This window comes from Oncorhynchus masou, chromosome 21, assembly GCF_036934945.1.
Source record: "Oncorhynchus masou masou isolate Uvic2021 chromosome 21, UVic_Omas_1.1, whole genome shotgun sequence".
NCBI lineage: Eukaryota > Metazoa > Chordata > Actinopteri > Salmoniformes > Salmonidae > Oncorhynchus > Oncorhynchus masou.
Window position 1 is genome coordinate 20,052,857 of NC_088232.1, and position 23,420 is coordinate 20,076,276.

At 43.8% G+C, this 23,420-nt stretch overlaps 1 protein-coding gene across 1 annotated transcript in view; it reads left to right on the forward strand.

The window, feature by feature from the left end:
* Nucleotides 1-15,055: 15,055 nt before the first annotated feature.
* LOC135507938 (alpha-(1,6)-fucosyltransferase-like) overlaps nucleotides 15,056-23,420 on the forward strand; it is a 113,872-nt gene continuing 105,507 nt past the window's right edge. Inside the window, 1 exon segment of the mRNA XM_064927744.1 lies at nucleotides 15,056-15,219. The gene's annotated coding sequence lies outside the window, so the exon portion shown is untranslated.

The following is a 23,420-nucleotide window of genomic DNA, read 5'->3' on the forward strand; positions in this document are numbered from 1 at the left end:
GATCAGCACTTTATTTTAAGAATGTGAAATGTCAGAACAATAGGAGAGAGAATTATTTATTTCAGCTTGTATTTCTTTCATCACATTTCCAGTGGGTCAGAAGTTAACATACACTCAATTAGTATTTGGTAGCATTGCCTTTCAATTGTTGAACTTGGGTCAAACGTTTCAGGTATCCTTCCACAAGCTTCCCACAATAAGTTGGGTGAATTTTGGCCCATTCCTCCTGACAGAGCTGGTGTAACTGAATCAGGTTTGTAGGCCTCCTTTCTCACGCACACTTTTACAGTTCTGCCCACACATTTTCTATAGGATTGAGGTCAGGGCTATGTGATGGCAACTCCAATACCTTGACTTTGCTGTCCTTAAGCCATTTTGCCACAACTCTGAAAGTATGCTTGGGGTCATTGTCATTGTTCATTTGGAAGACCCATTTGCGACCAAGCTTTCATTTCCTGACGGATGTTTTGAGATGTTGCTTCAATATATCCATATAATTTCCCTTCTTCATGATGCCATCTGTTTTGTGAAGTGCAACAGTCCCTCCAGCAGCAAAGCAACCCCCACAACATGATGCTGCCACCCCCGTGCTTCACGGTTGGGATGGTGTTCTTCGGCTTGCAAGCATCCCCCTTTTTCCTCCAAACATAACGATGGTCATTATGGTCAAACAGTTCTATTTTTGTTTCATCAGACCAGAGGACATTTCTCCCAAAAGTATGATCTTTGTCCCCATGTGCAGTTGCAAACCGTAGTCTGGCTTTTTTATGGCGGTTTTGGAGCAGTGTCTTCTTCCTTGCTGAGCGGCCTTTCAGGTTATGTCGATATAGGACTCGTTTTACTGTGGATATAGATGCTTTTGTACCTGTTTCCTCCAGCATCTTCACAATGTCCTTTGCTGTTGTTCTGAGATTGATTTGCACTTTTCGCACCAAAGTACATTCATCTTTAGGAGACAGAACGTGTCTCCTTCCTGAGTGGCTGCGTGGTCCCATGGTGTTTATACTTGCACACTATTGTTTGTACAGATGAACATGGTACCTTCAGGAGTTTGGAAATTGCTCTTAAGGATGAACCAGTTTTGGAGCAGTGGCTTCTTCCTTGCTGAGCGGCCTTTTAGGTTATGTTGATATAGGACTTGTTTTACTGTGGATAGAGATACTTTGTCCTGTTTCCTCCAGCATATTCACAAGGTCCTTTGCTGTTGTTCTGGGATTGATTTGCACTTTTCGCATCAAAGTACGTTCATCTCTGAGTGGTGTAAAGCAACGTGGTCCCATAGTGTTTATACTTGCGTGCTATTGTTTGTACAGATGAACGTGGTACCTTCAGGCGTTTGGAAATTGCTCCCAAGTGTCAACCAGACTTGTGAAGGTCTACAATTTTTTTTCTGAGGTTCTTGGTTGATTTATTTTGATTTTCCCATGATGTCAAGCAAAGAGGCACTGAGTTTGAAGATGGGCCTTGAAATACATCCACAGGTACACCTCCAATTGACTCAAATGATGTCAATTAGACAATCAGAATCTTCTAAAGCCATGACATCATTTTCTGGAATTTTCCAAGCTGTTTAAAGGCACAGTCAACTTAGTGTATGTAAACTTCTGACCCACTGGAATTGTGATACAGTGAATTACAAGTGAAATAATCTGTCTGTAAACAATTGTTGGAAAAATGACTTGTGTCATGCACAAAGTAAATGTCCTAACCGACTTGCCAAAACTATAGTTTGTTAACAAGAAATTTGTGGAGTGGTTGAAAAATGAGTTTCAATGACTCTAACCTAAGTGTATGTAAACTTCTGACTTCAACTGTATAAAGCAGCCACAAGCTAACGGTGGCTGAAAACACAATCGTCGCGGGATGAAGGTGACGAATCTCCGGCCAAGGGAGGTTCATTTAAAATTTATTCCTTCCTTCCTTGCCCTGCAAGTGTAAACTCGTCAGACGTCATGATACGTCATCAGAGGTCTCCAATGAATTTGAGGGCTGAGGGGAGAGGGTGTGTCATTTAAGTGTTTGGAATGCAGCCATAGAAATGGAATCCACCGGGGCATGGCCAGAATTTTGGGGCATGAAAAAAAAAACTACCGTGACACTAACATAGAAATCCGAATATTTCAAATTAAAATAACGTACTGAACCATATGTGTTATTAAATGTACTAACTATGAGCTTCTGCTGCTCTATACTACAATTGTGCAGGTTCTAGTTTCAACCTTCCTCCTTTGCCTATATTAGCAGTATTGCAAACATTTTTGGTTCCTACTGTTAATTAAAGCTGTCTGTGTCATGAGATTTTTATGATGCATTATTATAAATAACTACACAATTGGTCACTTCTTTTTTTATATATGGTATTGTAGTCAGTTTTAATGAAGAAATGACCAATGATCCATTTTTCAGATTAAAGAATTTATTACTAATTCGTATAAACAAAGTTAACCCTCTTCTGCCCTATGCATAATTCCTAAATATATGCCTAAATAACATACCCAAAATACATTTTTTAATGAACTATGTGGACTGCAGGCATAAATGTGCTACCCACAGAGAACAAGCATCTGTGAAACTGCAACTGTAGTGACAAGACATTCTGTGGGCATTCCTGAGTAAGTTCAACAGGAGATAAACCATAGCAGAAAATGACAGTATTTTAACCTTAAGATGTTAAGGCATTTGTCCTTGTGTTTGTTCCCTGTAAACAAAACTCAGAGGTTACACTGCACCAAGAGCCCAGCGTCAAGCCTTCTTGTGAGAAAACTAATTTATAATGTCTATTAAGTTACATTTTCCAGCTAACTGGTTTCCAATTGAAAGGATGGCAAAGCCGTTCAACCTGTCTTGGCACATTGTATCTTGGATAGTTCATTATACGTTTCAGCTTACTGAAGGCACATTGAACTCCAGCAACTGTTACAGGCATTGTACAGAAGTTTCGCAGTGCAATGCACACCTCTCCTAAAGTGCTCGGGAGCTGCATCTTGTGGATGGCATTTAGGAGCTCTACAGGAGAAAGACCATCTGAAAAAGGGGCACCATATATATCATCTTTATATGTCACATTTCATTTTCAAATCCATCTGTGAGATCTTTGGAGTACTTGTTTCTCAATTTGTGACAAGATACTGTCACGTTCTTTCAAAATCGAACCCAGAAGCAGACCAGGACAAGGAGAGTAGGAAGAAGGTGAGTATTTATTTACAAGTGAATATGAATGGGTAGATATATCCAGGTTGCGTAGCGGGCAGCGGTGGTGAGTTGATGAGAGTAAATAAGGTTGATCCAATGGGGTAGCGGAATTCTCCGACGACCAGGCGGGAATGGGGTAAATGATCCGGGTGAGTAACTGAAGACAGAACAAACGGAGGTAAGTTTAAGGCAAGCAATGCGTAAAAAACAACAAAACAAATTCTATCTAACTTGAGGCTGATACTATGGCACGACATACTGTTCATGGCTAATGATCCGGCAGGGAATGGATGTCAGGTCAGAGGTTTTGAAGGGGAGAGGTGATGATCAGGACAGGTGTGCAGATTACTGATGGGATACAGGTGCGGGTGAACAGCGATCTCCCAACAAGCTAATTCGCCCGGCAACCAGACAGGGTGTGTTCCAGGACACCGGAAACACACTCCAGGACAGAAACACAGGCAAACACAGACTCAGGAAGCGGGATTCGTGACAGTACCCCCCCTCCGACGAACGCCACCGGGCGGACTACCTGGAGCGCCAGGGTGGAGGCGGTAGAAGTCACGAAGCAGGTCGTCATCAAGAATCTGACGCCGAGGAATCCAACTCCTCTCCTCTGGACCATATCCTTCCCAATCCACGAGATATTGGAAACCTCGACCCCGCCGTCTGGAATCCATTATGCGGCGCACCGTGTAGACAGGACCACCTCCGAACATCCGAGGAGGAGGAGGACGAGGAGGAGGGGGCAACAGAGGACTGAGGAGAACCGGCTTGAGGCAGGAGACATGAAAGGTGGGGTGTACTCGAAGAGTTGTCGGCAATTTGAGTCGGACCACAACAGGGTTAATGATTCTCTCCACCACAAACAGACCAATGAACTTTGGTGACAGTTTCCTCGACTCAGTCCGTAGAGTAAGATCCCGAGTAGCCAACCAAACCTTATCTCCAACGGTATAAGCGGGAGCAGGAATACGGCGACGATTCGCCTGGATCTGATACCGGTCAGAAAGGAGGACCTAAGGAGGACCTTCCTGGCCCGATGCCAGGTCCGGTGGCAACAACGAATGTGGGCCTGGACAGAAGGAACCGAAAGATCCCTCTCCTGAGAAGGAAACAATGGATGTTGGTATCCGTACAGGCATTGGAAGGGGGACATCCCAGTGGCAGATGAATGAAGGGTATTATGGACAAACTCGACCCAGGGTAATTGAGATGACCAAGAGGTGGGATCAGAGGAGACAAGACAACGCAGCGTGGACTCCATCTTCTGGTTGGCACTCTCCGCCTGAACATTAGATTGTGGGTGAAATCCAGAAGTGAGACTGACTGTAGCTCCAATGGCCAAACAGAAGGATCTCCAGACAGCAGAGGTAAACTGAGGACCACGGTCAGAAACAATGTCACTGGGCAATCCGTGGACCCTGAAAACCTCCTTAACCAGGATCTCGGACGTCTCCGTGGCAGATGGAAGCTTGGAGAGAGGGACAAAATGAGCAAACTTGCTGAATCTGTCCACAATGGTCAGAATGACCGTGTTCCCAACAGAAGGGGGCAATCCCGTGACAAAATCCAGGGCCAGATGCGACCAAGGTCGCCGAGGAATAGGTAGGGGGTGAAGAAGCCCAGAGCTGGGCCAATTGGTACTTTTGTTCTGAGCACAAACAGGACATGCGGCAACAAACCTCCGGGTATCTTCTCCCATGGCAGGCCACCAAAATCGTCTGCGCAGTAGCGCCATAGTCCGAGCAACGCCAGGGTGACAAGCTATCTTGCTGGCGTGGGACCACTGAAGAACAGCAGAACGGACCGACTCAGGCATGAACAACCGACCGGGTGGACCGTTACCTGGTCCGGGCTGCGTCCGAAGGGCCGCCATCACATCCTCCTCAATCCTCCATGTAACGGCTCCCACGACAAGGTTCTGGGGAAGAATCGTCTCAGTCTTGGCCCCACTCTCATCCGTCTTGGAGAACATCCGGGACAAGGCGTCCGCCTTGCCGTTCTTCGACCCAGGTCGGAACGTCAGGGAAAAATTGAAGCGTCCAAACAACAAAGCCCACCTGGCCTGACGGGAGTTGAGACGTTTAGCCGATTGCACGTAAGCCAGATTCTTGTGGTCAGTCCAGACCACAAACGGTTGCTCTGCTCCCTCCAACCAGTGACGCCACTCCTCCAAGGCAAGCTTCACAGCAAGAAGCTCCCGGTTACCCACATCGTAGTTTCTCTCAGCTGGTGAAAGACGACAAGAGTAGAAGGCGCAGGGATGGAGTTTACCGTCAGTGGAGCTACGCTGGGAGAGGATGGCGCCCACCCCCACATCAGACGCGTCCACCTCAACAACAAACTGACGGGAAGTGTCAGGTTGAGAGAGAATCGGCGCGTTGGTGAATCGGCTCTTCAAGTTCAGAAATGCTCGGTCTGCCTCAGGAGTCCAACAGAAAATTCTGGTGCAAGACGTCAGAGCAGTTAAAGGGCGGCCACCCGGCTGTAATCACGGATAAACCTCCGATAGAAGTTCGCAAATCCCAGGAATCTCTGGAGCTGCAATCTCGTACCGGGCCGGGCCCAATCCCGAACCGCCCGAACCTTCTCTTGGTCCATCTTGATCTCACCCCTGGAGATGATGTACCCGAGGAAGGATGTAGTGTGGGCGTGAAAATCACACTTCTCTGCCTTCACAAACAGACGGTTCTCCAATAACCGCTGCAGGACCTGCTTAACATGCTGGATGTGGCTGGAAAGCTCCTTGGAGAAAATCAGGATGTCATCCAGGTAAACGAACACAAACAGACCGATCATATCCCACAGCACGTCATTCACCAAACTTTGGAACACTGCTGGAGCGTTGGAAAGTCCAAACGGCATCACCTGGTACTCGAAATGTCCCATAGTTGTATTGAATCCAGTCAACCACTCATCCCCCTCTTTGATCCGAACCAGATGATACGCATTGCGTAGATCAAGCTTCGTAAACACAGTAGCACCCTGTAAAGAATCGAAAGCGGAGCTCATCAAGGGCAAGGGGTACTTGTTCTTGACCGTGATATCATTCAAACCGCGATAATCAATACACGGTCGAAGAGAGCCATCCTTCTTACTCACAAAAAAAATCCAGCTCCCAGGGGTGATGACGAGGGACGAATGAGTCCTGCCGCAAGAGACTCCTTTATGTAGGTCTCCAGGGCTTCCCGCTCAGGTCGAGAAATACTGTATAACCGTCCTTTGGGAAAGTCAGCTCCAGGGAACAGCTTAATTGTACAATCATAAGGTCGGTGGGGAGGAAGTGACTGAGCTTTCTGCTTACTGAACACCTCACCCAACTCGTGATATGTTTCAGGAACCAGGGACAAATCAGGAGGAGTAGACTCACTGACCCGACTGGGGACAGCATGAGAACAGGCAGTCCTGAGGCAGTTAGCATGGCACTCAATGCTCCAACTAGTTACCTTACCAGTCACCCAATCGAACAAAGGATTGTGTTCTCTTAGCCAGGGGTATCCAAGAACCAGAGGAACATGGGGGGAAGGCAAAATGAAAAAAGAAATAACCTCTGAATGATTCCCCGACAACAACATCTTAACCGGTTCAGTCCTCATAGTGATCCGTGCCAGACTACTGGCGTTCAGAGTGGTTGCTTCAATGGCTTCCGGTAATTGCTCCTTGGAAAGCCCCAGCTGTTCCACTAAGTCGGCATCAATGAAGCTGTCATCGGCACCTGAATCGATGAAAGCGTTAATCGCTAAACTCTGATTCTTATTTATGAGGGTGGCAGGAAAACGAGGTCTGACAGGGCGCTTGAGAGGTTGAAACTGGCTCGCTAACAAACCTCCCAAACTTAACGAGCCGAGCAGTTTAACGGGCGCTGAGGACAAACGGAGATGTAATGTCCCGAGCTACCACAGTAGAGGCAGCTGTTGGTCTCACGTCTACGTTGGCGCTCGTCTTTAGTTAACCCGTGCCGCCCCACTTGCATAGGTTCAGGATCTGGCGGCAGGACTCCTCCACTAATCCCGTGTGATGGAAAATGATCAATACGTTCTGGTTCACTTCCTGAACCGAATGGTAACCGAGTTGCTGATTGATTGGATGGGCCCCACTGCTTCTCCCTCCTTCTCTCTCGGACTCTATTATCTACCCGAATAGATAAAGTGACCAAGCTGTCTAGGTCACTAGGCTCTGGATAGGATATCAGCTCGTCCTTGAGTTGCTCCGACAACCCCTGGTAAAAAGCCGCTTGTAGTGACTCCTCATTCCAACCACTCTCCACAGACAATGTCCTGAACTCGATCATAAAGTCTGCCACACTGCGAGCTCCTTGGCGAAGAGTGAACAAACGTTTAGCTGCGTCCTTACCTCGGACTGGATGGTCAAAAAGCTTTCTCATCTCTCCCGTGAACTCCTGGTATGAAGCCATGCAGGTCTCCTTTCGTTCCCAAACGGCTGAAGCCCATTCCAGAACTCTTCCACGCAGCAGTTCAATAACAAAGGCTATCCTAGCCTTGTCAGTGGCGTAAGAATGGGGCTGCAGATCAAACACTAACCCACACTGCATAAGAAACTAACGACATCTTCCTAAATCCCCTTCATATTTATCAGGCGTCGGTACCTTGGGTTCACGGAAGGAAACCGCACCAGACACGGCAGGTGAGATGGGTGAAACAGGTGGTGAATGAATCGCCGGCAAACTGAGCTGATCCTGGATTTGTGTCAAGCTAGCAGATAAGTTCTGGATTGAACTCGCTATCTCCTGTAGCGCCGTCTTGTGTTGTCCCAATGTTTTCCCCTGCTGGGTAATGGCATGGCAAACGGAGTCCAGGTCCGCTGGGTTCATCCTTGGCCGGATCGTTCTGTCACGTTCTTTCAAAATCGAACCCAGAAGCAGACCAGGACAAGGGGAGTAGGAAGAAGGTGAGTATTTATTTACAAGTGAATATGAATGGGTAGATATATCCAGGTGGCGTAGCGGACAGCGGTGGTGAGTTGATGAGAGTAAATAAGGTTGATCCAATGGGGTAGCAGAATTCTCCGACGACCAGGCGGGAATGGGGTAAATGATCCGGGTGAGTAACTGAAGACAGAACAAACGGAGGTAAGTTTAAGGCAAGCAATACGTAAAAAACAACAAAACAAATTCTATCTAACTTGAGGCTGATACTATGGCACGACATACTGTTCATGGCTAACGATCCGGCAGGGAATGGATGTCAGGTCAGAGCTTTTGAAGGGAAGAGGTGATGATCAGGACAGGTGTGCAGATTACTGATGGGATACAGGTGCGGGTGAACAGCGATCTCCCAACAAGCTAATTCGCCCGGCAACCAGACAGGGTTGGACACCGTAAACACACTCCAGGACAGAAACACAGGCAAACACAGACTCAGGAAGCGGGATTCGTGACAGATACACAAATTTGGTTTTCAGTCATTTTCCTAAATGTAAGTATTAGTGAAAACTCGTCGCAACATCTGCAATCGTGTGGAACCACATGTCCAAATGAATGTTAATACTATCCAGAGCAACTTAAAACACTGTGTTAGCGAAATCCAGTGTCTGACTTCTGTTCATTTGCTATGTCTTCTTCAGTCTCATCAGGGAAAGGTTTTATTTCTTTCTGGTATCTCCTTCGTTCACTGTGAAACTGAGTAGTTACACCGATTTCATTTGCCACCATGTAGGCTTTAAAAAAACAAAACTTTATTTAACGAGGCAAGTCAGTTAAGAACAAATTCTAGCTTCTGCCAGAAGAGTGTCCCATTAATTATGTAGAGTCTGTATTTCTTCCTGTAGTGCCTTAATGTGAGCTGCTTCTGTGTCCAGAGAAATATTTCCTGACTGAAAATTTCTCAGTAGACTGCAAAACTTTTACCCAGAAAGTAAGCAGGAAGATTGCCTTGAAAGACATGAAGTAGCTTTTCAGACCTTTTGCCTCAAGATTTGGCTTCGTTTTTCAGGCTGCAGGTAGCAAGAAGCATGTCTAGGGCCTTGATGATAGACGGTAAATGAGTTGCCACTGGTCGGACCGCAGAAATACACGCACTCCATCGTGTGTCTGAAAGGCGGTTGAGACAGCAGCCAGTCTTTTCCTTGAGAATGAATGGCCCATCGCTCTGGGCTGGCACTGAACAGATTGTAAAGACGATTCACACAGCCAAAAAAGGTGGATACTTCTGGGCACGATTGAGCTGCATGTACAGTACACCCACAGGATTAAGAGTATGGGAGGCACCAAGTGAGTATGTGGCCAGTGGATTCTTTTGCAGTGTGTGTGCTTGAACTCCCTCACTTTCCCTGACATATTTGCACCATTATCATAGGCTTGACCACGGCAATGCACTCAAAATCATTTCAGAAATGACACCGCCTGTCTTTCTAGCAAAGTCTTTAAATGATTTCCCATTCACCTGTTCCCTGAACTTTATCGTTGTGGGCATATCTCACCAATAAAACGTTTAGCTCAGTATGGGAAATGTCTGGAGTTGCATCACATATAACCGAGTAATAGATTGCATCTTCTCTTTCGTAAAGTATTGTTTTCAAAACCCTTTGACCACATACTCCTATGCACTCGTTTTGGCTCCCAGGGCTGAGGTAATGAGTCGGCCGTGCTCCTTTCTTGTTGTCCCTGACTTTCTGCAAGATTAAGTGATTTACCCCGGAATATCAGATTCCTAGATGCTAAGTACAGTGTCACATCCACAATTTTTTCTAGAAGTGCTCTGTTTTTATACATTCCTGACTGGATTTGTTTCTGCAACTGACTGTCTATACCTGTAGCTGTTGTTATGGTAAGCTGCAGTTTTTTTCCATTTCCAGTAACAGTTCTTGTGAGACACACCATCCTCGTACTCTGGTAGTTTGTCAAACATTCTCCCACCATTTCACTGATGATATCTTATAGCCATCTTTACTATTCAGAGAACTAGGTGATGGTTTATTTTGCTCATGAGAAGAAGAAAAAAAGAACACATGGAATGAAATAAAATGCCTTTACACTCTTACTATAAATAAACCAGTCTACACCTTTTCTCATCCTTTTGCTGACTTACTGTGCTGTAAATAGTTGGGGAATGGCTTGCCTTCTGGGTTTGGGGGCATGATTTATACAGTTCTGTACACCTTTTGGCTAGTCTGCGAACAATAGCTTTGCTTTCATGGTCTTGTACTCTCTCTGGCCTCAGTGCTGGATCATCCAAACCCTCATCTTCCTCACTTCGAATCTGTTCATATACTTCCTTTCCCTTGTTCAATCTCTTCTGTCACTCCTTCACTGGCACTGCTGCTACTCCTTAACTCCTCTTCCTCCTCCCTGCTCTCCTCTGCATCAGAGTCTGTCTGTCTGACAGCTTTCTGCTGAGATTCTGCCAACCCGGGGCTCTCTAGGCGCTAGGAAGTGCGTAAACAAAGAGAATTTTAGGTTTAATGTTCGATCCTACAAAAGGTTACCATGCTAAAAATCTACTACTAAAAGAATAAACGTCTTAATAGAATACATATCAAATAGACACACTTAAATACGTATTCTAAAACATCATGTGCCTAACTTTACAATTTAAAAATGATTGTGTTATACTGCTGCTGCTACAAAACAACTGCCTCGCCTCCAAGGTCCACTGTTTCAACTTCATGCAGTAGGCACATGTTGGGATCTTGGTCTACTGCAGTAGTAGTCGTAGCATCTTCAGTATGGATAGGTAGGCTACATGTTAGGTTTTAATTTGAGTCTAATTTGAGGTTAATTTTAGCTAACAAATATCCCACAAATATTGGGGAATACAGTTATAATAATATCGAAATAATAGCTAATTAGCTAGCCATAGCTGGTAGTGGTTGCTCATCATCATCATGTTAATAATTACTGCTCTGACCGAGATGAGTGAGTCCACTGTAGGCAGTTACCTGTAGCTAGCAAGATATCAAGCTAGCTATATTGGCTAGCAAGGCTACTTAGTTCGTCAGGCCGTCTGCACTGACTTACCACTCAAATCCTTCTCCTAGTGAATAATTTCCCCAGGGATTTTGCTGTATCTGTCTCCATTTCCTGGAAACCCACTTTTTTTCTGAGGGAGGCATAGTGTTTATCTCTCGTGAATGCTTGTGAATGCCACTTTTGTTTTTGAGGTGGGGGTTGGGGGGGGGATACAAACGGGATGGTTGGGTAGAGATGCCTAATCTGATTATGGTTATACGTTTTAATTTTCATCACAGATTTTTTTTGTCTAACAGTTTAAAAATGATAGACAATTATTAATGTTTCCTCCCCCCTTAACGACGCCCTTGGGTATTCATGAGTTCTATTGACTCTAGGGAAGTAGCTAGATAACGTAATGTGTCTCTGCCAAAATCCTGAAGCACTGTATCTCTTTAACGTCGTTAACGTTAGCAAAATTCTTTAGCTAGGCTCGTGCATCATTCTTTTATGACACTACCTAGCAAACATCAAATCAAATTGTGTTTGTCACATGCTTACTTACAAGCCCTTAACCAACAATGCCGTTTTAATAAAATCCCCCAAAAAGTAAGAGATGAGAATAACAAATAATTAAGGAGCAACAAATAGTCTGGGTAGACATTAGCTGCTCAGGAGTCATATGGCTTGGGGGTAAAAGCTATTTTAAAAGCCTCTTGGACCTAGACTTGGTGCTCCGGTACCGCTTGCCATGTGGTATCAGAGAGAACAGTCTATGACTAGGGTGACTGGAGTATTTGACAATTTTTAGGGCCTTCCTCTGTCACTGCCTGGCATAGAGGTCCTGGATGGCAGGAAGCTTGGCCCTGGTGATGTACTGGGCTGTATACACTACTCTCTGTAGTGTCTTGCAGTCAGAGGCCGAGCAGTTACCATACCAGGCAGTGATGCAACCCATCAGGATTCTCTCGATGGTGCAGCTGTAAAACCTTTTGAGGATCTGAGGACCCATGCCAAATCTTTTCCTTCTCCTGAGGGGGAATAGGTTTTGTCGTGCCCTCTTCACAACTGTCTTGGTGTGCTTGGACCATGATAGTTTGTTGGTGATGTGAAAATGTAAAGGGAGAGGTTGTTGTCCTTGCACCAAACGGTCAGGTCTCTGACCTCCTCCCTATAGACTGTCTCATCGTTGTCGGTGATCAGGCCTACCACTCTTGTGTTATCAGCAAACATAATGATGGTATTGGAGTCGTGCCTGGCAGTGCAGCCATGAGTGAACAGTGAGTACAGGAGGGGACTGAGCATGCACCCCTGAGGTTCCCCTGTGTTGACAATCAGCGTGGCGGATGGGTTGTTACCTACCCTTACCACCTGGGGGCAGCCCGTCAGGAAGTCCAGGATCCAGTTGCAGAGGGAGGTGTTCAGTCCCAGGGTCCTTAGCTTAGTGATGAGCTTTGAGGGCACTATGGTGTTGAACGCTGAGCTGTAGTCAATGAATAGCATTCTCACATAGTGTTCCTTTTGTCCAGGTGGGAAAGGGCAGTGTGGAGTGCAATAGAGATTGCGTAATCTGTGGATCTGTTGGTGCGGTATGCGAATTGGAGTGGGTCTAGGGTTTCTGGAATAATGGTGTTGATGTGAGCCATGACCAGTCTTTCAAAGCATTCCATGGCTACAGACGTGAGTGCTACGAGTCGGTAGTCATTTAGGCAGGTTACCTTAGTGTTCTTGGGCACACGGACTATGGTGGTCTGCTTGAAACACCTTGGTTTTACAGACTCAGTCAGGGAGAGGTTGAAAATGTCAGTGAACACACTTGCCAGTTGGTTAGCGCATGCTCGGAGTACACGTCCTGGTAATCCGTTTGGCCCAGCAGCCTTGTGAATGTTGACCTGTTTAAAGATCTTACTCACATCGGCTGTGGAAAGCTTGATCACACAGTCGCTTCCCTTTGTAGTCTGTAATAGTTTGCAAGCCCTGCCACATCCGATGAGTGTCGGAGCCGTTGTAGTACGATTCAATCTTAGTCCTGTATTTATGCTTTGCCTGTTTGATGGTTCGTCAGAGGATATAACAGGATTTCTTATAAGATTCCGGGTTAGAGTCCCGCTCCTTGAAAGCGGCAGCTCTATCCTTTAGCTCGGTGTAAATGTTGCCTATAATCCATGGCTTCTGGTTGGGGTATGTATGTACAGTCACTGTGGGGACGACGTCCTCAATGCACTTATTGATAAAGCCAGTGACTGATGTGGTGTACTCCTCAATGCCATTCATCTGACCACTTTTTTATAGACTGCGTAACTGGTGCTTCCTGCTTTAATTTTTGTTTGTAAGCAGGAATAAGGAGTTATGGTCAGATTTGCCAAATGGAGGGCGAGGGAGGGCTTTGTAGGCATCTCTGTGTGTGGAGTAATGGTGGTCTAGAATTTTGTAATCGTGTAATCAATACTGTACAACGTTAACTTTGATTGGGTGAAAATAAAATGCTTGCTACGTAATCTTTCTAGATAGCCTAGGTAGTTTGCTATTGTTAAACAACATCCCCAGAACTTTTAATTTGATTTTTTACTAGCCAAACAACTCACCATGTTATCCTGTCTGGTTGCTATGAAATACAAACAGTCATAACGCATGTGCAAGAGCACGAGCAATCTTCGTTCCCACGCCCCCTTCTCAAAAATACATTGGTATTCATTCTGTAGTAGTAGGACTTAAATGCATATCACGTGTAACAATTTTGAATCTATTTGGATGGTTTGTTCACAAAGCTGTAAAGAAGCAGGGCCATTGTCTTTTCAGTTTTCTTTCATTTTGATCATGAACATTTCAGTTCTGAACATACATTGAACATGCATTGTTGTCATGAACATGAATTGTTGTCAATACATTGGACCTGCAGCTAAAAAATACAACATAAATGTAAAGGAGATATTTAACCCAGTATTATGACAATTTTGCTTGAAAAAACGAACTCTCTTTTGAAACGTAGCTCTTCTGAACAAGACTGTACTACAACGCTATCACCACTGGGTGGAACTAGCACATCATCGTTGGTTTATGAAAACGACCACTAAGTAGTGCCAGTTATGTCTGCCACATTTGCTTTATTACCAAAGAGTAATAGGCCTATAGATTATTTGGATGCGTGTTCCATGCAGATGTAGACCTGTCAAATAATCTGAGGTTATTTAGCAAAAACTGCAATGCTGGCCAGTAGAGAACCTTTAGTGTACAGTATGTAATTGACCAGAGTACATGGCTGTGGTTCAGGAACCATATTCAAAAATAATCTCAGAGTAGCAGTGCTGATCTAGGATCAGGTCCCCCCTATTATGTTATTCATAATGATTGAAAAGGCAAAACGTACCCTAGATCAGCACTCCTACTCCGAGATGCTTCACGAATACGGGCAGTGTGTTGCTGCTGGGAAATTTTAACTATGGTAAGGTAACCAGCCACTCCGTGTCGTGTTTAAGAACAGCCCTTAACCGTGGTATATTGGCCATATACAACACCTCATCTGGCTTTATTGCTTAAATATACCCACCAGCCCATCTGCTCTTTCTAAGCCTGGGATATCATTAACTTTTAAAGCACCTAAAAAATGCCAGATAGAGTAATCAGTTTAATCGGTTTATAATAAAAAAATGTCCTCATTGAATTATGTGATCACACACTTTCTTTTGATTTTTCAGGGCCTCACAAATAGATATCATGAAGACACCTGGTTATTAAACCCACTTTTGGACACCGAATTGATCTGTTCAATATCCACTTCTATTCTGGTAATATCAAATACCCCCATATAAAAAAAGGTGTAGAAGACAATTTCGTTCAATAGGTTCAAATTTGGAAAATAACAACTAATCAGAAGACTGTGTGCGGCTCGAAACCGCTCATTGAAGTGACTCAAGCATGCGCAATGCAGCCCTGTGTCAATTCAAGTAGCCCCAGTAGAGGCCAAGCAGAGCGGAGTGACTACTCGGGCTCGCGTAGCAGTCTCCCTTCCCAGTTCCTGTTTCCGCCTTTCAGTCTTCAGACAGCTTAACAACTTAAAGCATCATCCTCAGGCAGAAAATAGACCTTGAAGAAATCCAAGCTTTATGAGGTAAAGCCCGGTAAGACATTTTTCCTTACTGTGTGTGCAGAAAACGAATAGGAATGTGTGTCTGCGCCGACTCCTTTATCCCTCCATCACTGGCCTGTTGCTATTTGCCTGCTTCGACCGCAGCCGAGAGGTAACAAAATAGCGGGCAGGGATTCACGAACGAGGCTCCGTTAGAATTCCTGTCGTCCTTTTCAAATTCAAAGGCGTTTGTGCATAGGAATTTGTCGGAGGTTCATTCCTTAATTTTTGCTACTATGTGCACAACGGTTATGTTAAAATGGTATAAAGTATGACAGCGACAATTCATACGCCAGGCAGGGACAATAAACTGCGATTTCTCTCCCACATTACCTCTAAAATGAGTGCTGTGTTGAAAGAAAGCGCTCACATTTGTGAAGCTTTCTTATAAACAAACGAAATACTTAGCCAATGTTTTCTGTGGCTATATCGACTGTTATTTTGTGAAGTCAGCTTGCGTCGGTGGCTGCTCCCTTGTCCATCGTGCTGTGTCGAATCAAAACTCATCTTGAGCAGCCACGCTATTTTTCAGACATTGGTTGAAGCCGATGAAAAGTAGCAAACCTAATTTTGGATATGCATTCTGTTGTTTTTGTACAGATGATCCGGCATAAACAAAATAGTTGAGTAATACGCCTATAACACACGCACACACACACAATGTGTACATTGTTTACGTTTAGTTTTCGCCTCAACTCCGTAATCATGCTATGCAAATTATGTTTTGCATTATTATGTGTTCTCTCGTGTTTTTATTTCTTGACTACAGTTACCACATACCACAGTAGGCATAGTATAAAAAGATACTACTGATAGGTCTATTTGCTTGTACACACCTTACAGACGTCCCTTTTGAACTCAATGAAAACCCTGTAGCCGGTTATGGCCAACATTGGCTCACAGCTGGTTGATCGGAAATAGGACGTCTTGAGATGTAAACATGCAACTAGGGACTGGAGCCCAGTCAACCTGCCTGGGCCATCTGTGGGATAATAGCCCTAGAATGACCCATGAATCCTGATGCATTACTGTGTGAATAGTATAATCTAGTAGCAGCAGGACTATTATAGTAGTATTAGGTCTTTAATGCTACAATTTTGACCATATCACGTAATTCATGTGCTATGACTATAAAGATATGATAGCATTTCACAGCTTCATTTGTCTTAGAGAATTGAGATGGTATTCCGCTAATTCAAATGACCTGCTTTGCCAAGCGTACAGTAATTACGAGCTATGTAATGTGAATGTCTCGTCTTGTCCTCTGTTTGGGGTGATTGCACAAAGTTGAATTATATTAACAAGGCCTTTGTATGCACAATTGGCCAATTCATGAATCTTGAATTCCAATTTCCATGTTACGATTCTCTCTGCCCCGTTACAGACAACTCATGAAGTAAAACCACAGCGATGACAGGCTACCACCACATTCTGATTTTAAGGTTTCACAATTAGTTATTTTTAAATAAATCATCTTACATATTCAAGTCAAGGGAAGGCGAGAGGACGGGATGGTTGAGAGACAACAGTGTCTCTCACCTTTCACCTTATTTGAATTGTTCCAAGTATGTGTAGTGGACATCATGGATACTATAGTAATTGCTATAAGCATATCATAGGACTACTGTAGGCCGACCACGTAAACAGTTTAATTTATCCCTGTAGGCAAGAGAAGACTGATGAAGACTCATCATGCTAGATTTCTAATCATGTTTCACATGTGTTACAGAAGTAGGATCTTAATTTGAGCCAGTTTCCGACAGCAGAAGAATAATCCTACAGCAACAGGACATGTGAATTATTATGTGGATCATAATTGATGGACATTTTTGTAGGGGTTGATACATTTTTGGTTAGGGCGAGTCAATTCTGAAATTCCAAAGTGGAATTGACAAACTATAGAAGCCTTTTTAAAACTCAAAACCACTGCAAGAAAATGTTCAGTAACAAAACAGTGGTTAACTTCAGATCCGACATGCTGCTAACTTAAAGTAAGACTAAAAAGCACATTTTTGTTTTCCTACATTTTTTATGATATAGGGCATTTTGACATTGCAGCTGGCCCATCTAGCAGAAACCGCTCAGTTCTGCCTCCAGGGCAAGACTCATGACAATAGGCGTCAACCTGCAATTAGGCCAGGAGAGCTGTATATCTAACAGTAACAATTAATTTGATGCGAGTGCTCTGCTGCTATCCAACACTTGCAGGAATTTAATCTCATGCTTTGTTGAAGTAGCCACTGCCCCTATTGTGTTCATACTAGAAAAGCTTTTATGTTATTGAGATTTAGGATCACTTCCTTTCAAAGCATTACACTTGAACAGGTCCTCCAAATGATAAACGTGTAAAGGGATAGGCTATATGATAGATATATACAGTTGAAGTCAGAAATTTACATACACTTAGGTTGGAGTCATTAAAACTTGTTTTTCAACCACTCCACAAATGTCTTGTTAACTAACACACTATAGTTTTGGCAAGTCGGTTAGGACATCTACTTTGTGCATGACACAAGTAATTTTTCCAATAATTGTTTACAGACAGATTATTTCACTTATAATTCACTGTATCACAATTCCAGTGGGTCAGATGTTTACACACACTAAGTTGACTGTGCCTTTAAACCGCTTGGAAAATTCCAGAAAATAATGGCATGGCTTTAGAAACTTCTGATAGGCTAATTTACATAATTTGAGTCAATTGGAGGTGTACCTGTGGATGTTTTTCAAGGCCTACCTTCAAACTCAGTGCCTCTTTGCTTGACATCATGGGAAAATCAAAATAAATCAACCAAGACCTCCACAACTCTGGTTCATCCTTGGGAGCAATTTCCAAATGCCTGAAGGTACCACATTCATCTGTACAAACAATAATACGCAAGTGTAAACACCATGGGACCACGCAGCCTTCATACCGCTCTGTCTCTTAGAGATGAATGTACTTTGGTGAGAAAAGTGCAAATCAATCCCAGAACAACAGCAAAGGACCTTGTGAAAATGCTGGAGGAAACGGATACAAACATATCTATATGATGTCATAAGGTGAATTCACCAATTTGTAAGTCGCTCTGGATAAGAGCGTCTGCCAAATGACTTAAATGTAAATGTATATCCACAGTAAAACAAGTCCTATGTCGACATAACCCGAAAGGCCTCTCAGCAAGGTAGAAGCCACTGCCCCACCAAATTCACCATAAAAAAGCCAGCCTACGGTTTGCAACTGCACATGGGGACAAAGATCGTACTTTTTGGAGAAATGTCATCTGGTCTCATGAAACAAAAATAGAACTGTTTGGCTATAATGACCATTGTTAGGTTTGGAGGAAAAAGGGGGAGACTTGCAAGCCGAATAACACCATCCCAACTGTGAAGCACGGGGGTGGCAGCATCATGTTGTGAGGGTGCTTTGCTGCAGAAGGGACTGGTGCACTTCACAAAATAAATGGCATCATGAGGTCGGAAAATTACCTGGATATATTGAAGCAACATCTCAAGACATCAGGTGAAGCTTGGTCTCAAATGGGTCTTCCAAATGGACAATGACCCCAAGCATACTTCCAAAGTTGTGGCAAAATGGCTTAAGGACAAAGTCAAAGTATTGGAGTGGCCATCACAAAGTCCCTGACCTCAATCCTACAGAAAATGTGTGGGCACAACTGAAAAAGTGTGTGAGCAAGGAGGCCTACAAACCTGACTCAGTTACACCAACTCTGTCAGGAAGAATGGGCCAAAATTCACCCAACTTATTTTGGGAAGCTTGTGGAAGGCTACCTGAAACGTTTGACCCAAGTTAAACAATTTAAAGGCAATGCTACCAAATACTAATTTGGTAGCATTGAGTATGAGTATGTAAACTTCTGACCCACTGGGAATGTGATGAAAGAAATAAAAGCTGAAATAAATAATTCTCTCTACTATTATTCTGACATTTCACATTCTTAAAATAAAAGTGGTGATCCTAACTGACCTAAGATGGAATTTTTACTAGATTTAAATGTCTGGAATTGTGAAAACTGAGTTTAAATGTACTTGGCTAAGGTGTATGTAAACCTCCAAATTCAACTGTAATATGATGACATTATTCGTTTTAACAATGTAGAGTCCATAAAGACACTGCAGTACCTGTCACTCCACCACACCTCAACAGTCAGCACAAAAACATCAGTCATCTTGAGTGTCAACGGGAGTACCTGGCAACAACCAGAAACACCCACACACAGAATAACATACTCTACAAGTATGTTAATGATAGCTTTGTCTGTTTGCATACACCTGGGCTTGGGTTGATTGAAGCCTTGGTTTCCGTAAATGTTTATGCAATCACCTGTGTTCCCCAAAAATGTTAGTTGTTATTAGATGTGTGCCGAATAGTCAGACAAAACGAGTATCGTAACGGATATGGGCAATTTTCTGGATACAATTATAATCCGAGTATTTTTGGTAATTATCTGCGGAGAAAATAAATAAATATACATTTTCGAATGCCAGTCAGCATCTTTCTAATGCCAGTCAGACAAGTGAGGTGCTACGGGGTGTAAATAAGTCAACTGGCTAGTGTGCTTGTCTGTAAAGACGAGGGCGGGCTATGCGTTGATCCTGCTGCTCTGAGGCTGTATTTCCCTGTCTACTCACTTCATCATTTCACCCAATCACTTTCACTTCTCTTTTTCGGTCTGGTCATTGAGACTGCTGCTGCCTCCTTTTAGCCTGCTGCTATGCTAAATGAAATGGCAAGGACGTTTTCTATCACGCTATCAATGTGCATAATATCTAACAAGCGGGGCGAGCGTATGGAAGAAGAAATGAAACATCGATGCGCATTCTGACCGATAGCATGCTTCTCTGCCCGCTGCAAGTTGAGGAGACACAGGCCAGATACACACACCCCTCCATGGCTCTTAATCTGCAGCTTGTTTGGTCTATAAATGTGCAGGGAGAGAGATATTTTTGCCAACATCTACTTAGGCATATTAGAACATTTGCTTTTTTTTTTTTATCACGACTATCATCCGATCTGACTATCAACTGTCAATTTACAGATACGATTACCAGTACAAGTCTGGCCATGTCGGCACACCCCTAGTTGTCACGTTCCAGATATGATCACACTTTAACCACCTGTATGAGGTCCATGATCCGTATGAAGTGTTTGTGACCTACAGCGGCAGTGACTTACAGCCACAGGCTGAAACTTTGACCATGAATGGTCTTCTTTATGTCCCCTTGTTGTTTGTTTCCTATAGTATTTAGATCTGAGCCCAGGGTTTGTGCATTCTGGCACTGTTCACTGTGTTATCTAACAAGTCTGTCTTATAGCCTGGTCTACATTTCATGTAGATAAGATAGCGGAGGTCCAAGAGGCCATTGTTGCCTTTTTGCCTAGTTCGCAAATTGAATACTCATGTTACCTATTACTTGGAGGCTCAGCAAGCTTTGTTTGTGAGTAGCATGAGTGAATTGAGTTGTAACAATAGACCAGCAAATACATATTATTTTCCATGTCCTTGTTCTGTTCTATTCTGGAAAGTTGAAAACACCATGTCTGTTGTAGGAACGAGCTCTGGTGTCTCTGGGGTAGGGTAGTTGAAATGTAACACATCTCGTTCGGGTTAGCTGTAAAATTCTGTAAACCTGTCAGTGTTTGTTTGTCAAACATTACCATGGAGACTTGTGTTATCTATCCTCTACAACATTACCAATGAGGCAAAAATCTATGCAGTTACATTTTGGTATATTATTTTTGACGATATATCGTATTGTTTTGACAATATCGCAATGTTATTTTTTCGCTAGTTTGCTGTACCTGCAACAAAACTCCACTATTATTCCTTCATAGCTTGTTCTCCACCTTCTTTTTAAATAGGGAGCCAATTTGTTTTCAGCACATACTTCCACGACTGATCAAAACTAGTTTTCTCACGGCTCCCTCTTGTCCCTCTGCAGCAGACATATGGTGAGAAATATGTTTGGAACATCGAATCGCAATAAAATTATCGCGTTGCAATACATATAGAATTGTGAGAACTGCTATACATATTCTATCGGCACCTAAGTATCGGTTTCAAATGGTCCCTGGTAATTCACAGCCCCATACAACATGTGGCTTTCTCTAGTCTGTAACCTACCAGCGTGGCCTTGGTGAGCTCTGTGCACATCTCCATTGTCTCAAAGACCCTTATATCACCACAGTCACCCAGATGGCTTCAGCACAGAAGAACCACACACAGAGATGGATGCGCGCACACGCACGCACGCACGGACGCACACACACACACAAATAAGGTCTCATTCTAATCTTTGGCACCAGTTTGCTCCGGTGTCTTACTATTCCCACTGAACATAGTAGAGCAGGATTGTAAGACCTATTGGAGGGCTGTTTTTAAAAGTATGTTGTCATGTATTCTCACTGGGAGAAGCTCCTGTGCCATCTTAACTTTGCTGACGACGAGTCCATATATTTTATGACTGGATGGAGGGATGGTGTGTGGGCTTGGCTATGTTAGTCATTGAATGGACAGAAGTAAAACATTAACTTGTGACCGTGGTGTGACTCTAAAGGGTGTTCTGCTACAGCTGGGGAATTGCTGCTGATACTTATCTTTCAAGGTGTGTTCCACACAGGGTTAGCGGGAATAGAATAGAGGACATCTACAGTACCTGAGCCTCGGTGGATTGTTGCCAGGTGAAATGCACCCGTGTTGACTGCTGTAATGGAGAAGCCTCTATATTCTCTCATATTACATGGCAAAAGAAAGCTGATCAACCATAACGGAATATGTTGCGAAAGGAAGTATTGGCAATTACTACTGATTGCATTGGAAATCTTAGAGATCATCAATTGACAGTTCAATGAGGTGGTTTTGATTGACAACGCTTCAGGGAGCCTTAACTATACAACCCCCCTTACACACACTCCGTTAGGCTCTTTATTCTTCTCTTTATTTCTCTCTCTTTTTCTACCCCCCTCTCTCCCTCCCTCTCCATCCCCCCTCTGTCTCTTTATTTTTCTCTTTCATACCCCCCCCTCTCTCCCCTCTTATCTCTCTGCCTCCACATCCTCCTTTCCAATGTTCCAATGTTGTCGATATCCAGTGACAGCTCTCAGTGGGTTTCCATGGCGATACCGGCAAAAAGGCAGGAATAAAGAAGTGCTGATTAGTTTTAATGATAGTGTCGCTTATCCTTTCTTTCTGTTCGACTAGAGAAAATCTCTTAACAGGTGATTTTGTATGAAGTGTAAGAGGAAGAGGGGTTGGTGCGTGTATGTGTGATGGAAGACAAACTGAGAAGTGACAGAGAGGGAGGGGCTAATCACACAGGCTGGATCTCTGGCAGTGACCCTATTGGTAGCGCACAACGCTTTACACATGATGAACATTCTCACTCTCTCAACTTCAATTCTATTCCAGTTGCGTTATTGGCATGACGTAACAATGTACATATTGCCAAAGTGTACTTTGGAGATTAAGTGATACATTTACAATAAAACCATAATTAAAATAAACATCATCAAGATTGTCACTGGGGGACTCTCTTTCTCTCTTTCTGCCCAGTAAGATGTGGTGAAACCTCACCAAGCCCAATCTTAGCATCTGTATTATTCATGCAGAGAAAGCAGAGATGATCGAGCCATCATGCCTCATCTTACAAGAGACCCGTGTGTGTGTGCATGCGTAGCCAGTCAGTGTAGTTGTCCCCATCGGTCCTGACCGTCACAGTGCCCACAGCCCAACAGGGACTTTTGATCAGCTATAAATAAATCTCTCTCTCTCTCTCTCTCTCTCTCTCCCTGGCTGCAGTGTGGAGTCAAAACTGCATCCTGAATGGCACCCTATTCCTTATTTAGTGCACTATGTTTGACCAGGGCTCTGGTAAAAAGTAGTGCATAATATAGGGAATAGGGTGCCATTTGAGATGCAGTCAATGTGAAGCGTCCTTCATGCAGCTGCCTGGAAGCAGCTCTGCTCTGCTCTGACATTACCAGGCACCGAAAGGGGAATAGAACAACAGTCCTCATATGACCTGCTCCTGCGCAGACTGGCACTTCTTAATTTATTTGACTATATAAAGAAATGCATGCAGGTTTTACTGCATGCATTTACAGGCAGGCAAACAGGCCAGGAGCTTGCAGCTCGTGTACTACTCAGTCCTCATACTCAAAAAACTGTGCGTGTGTGTGACTTTCCTAGTCAC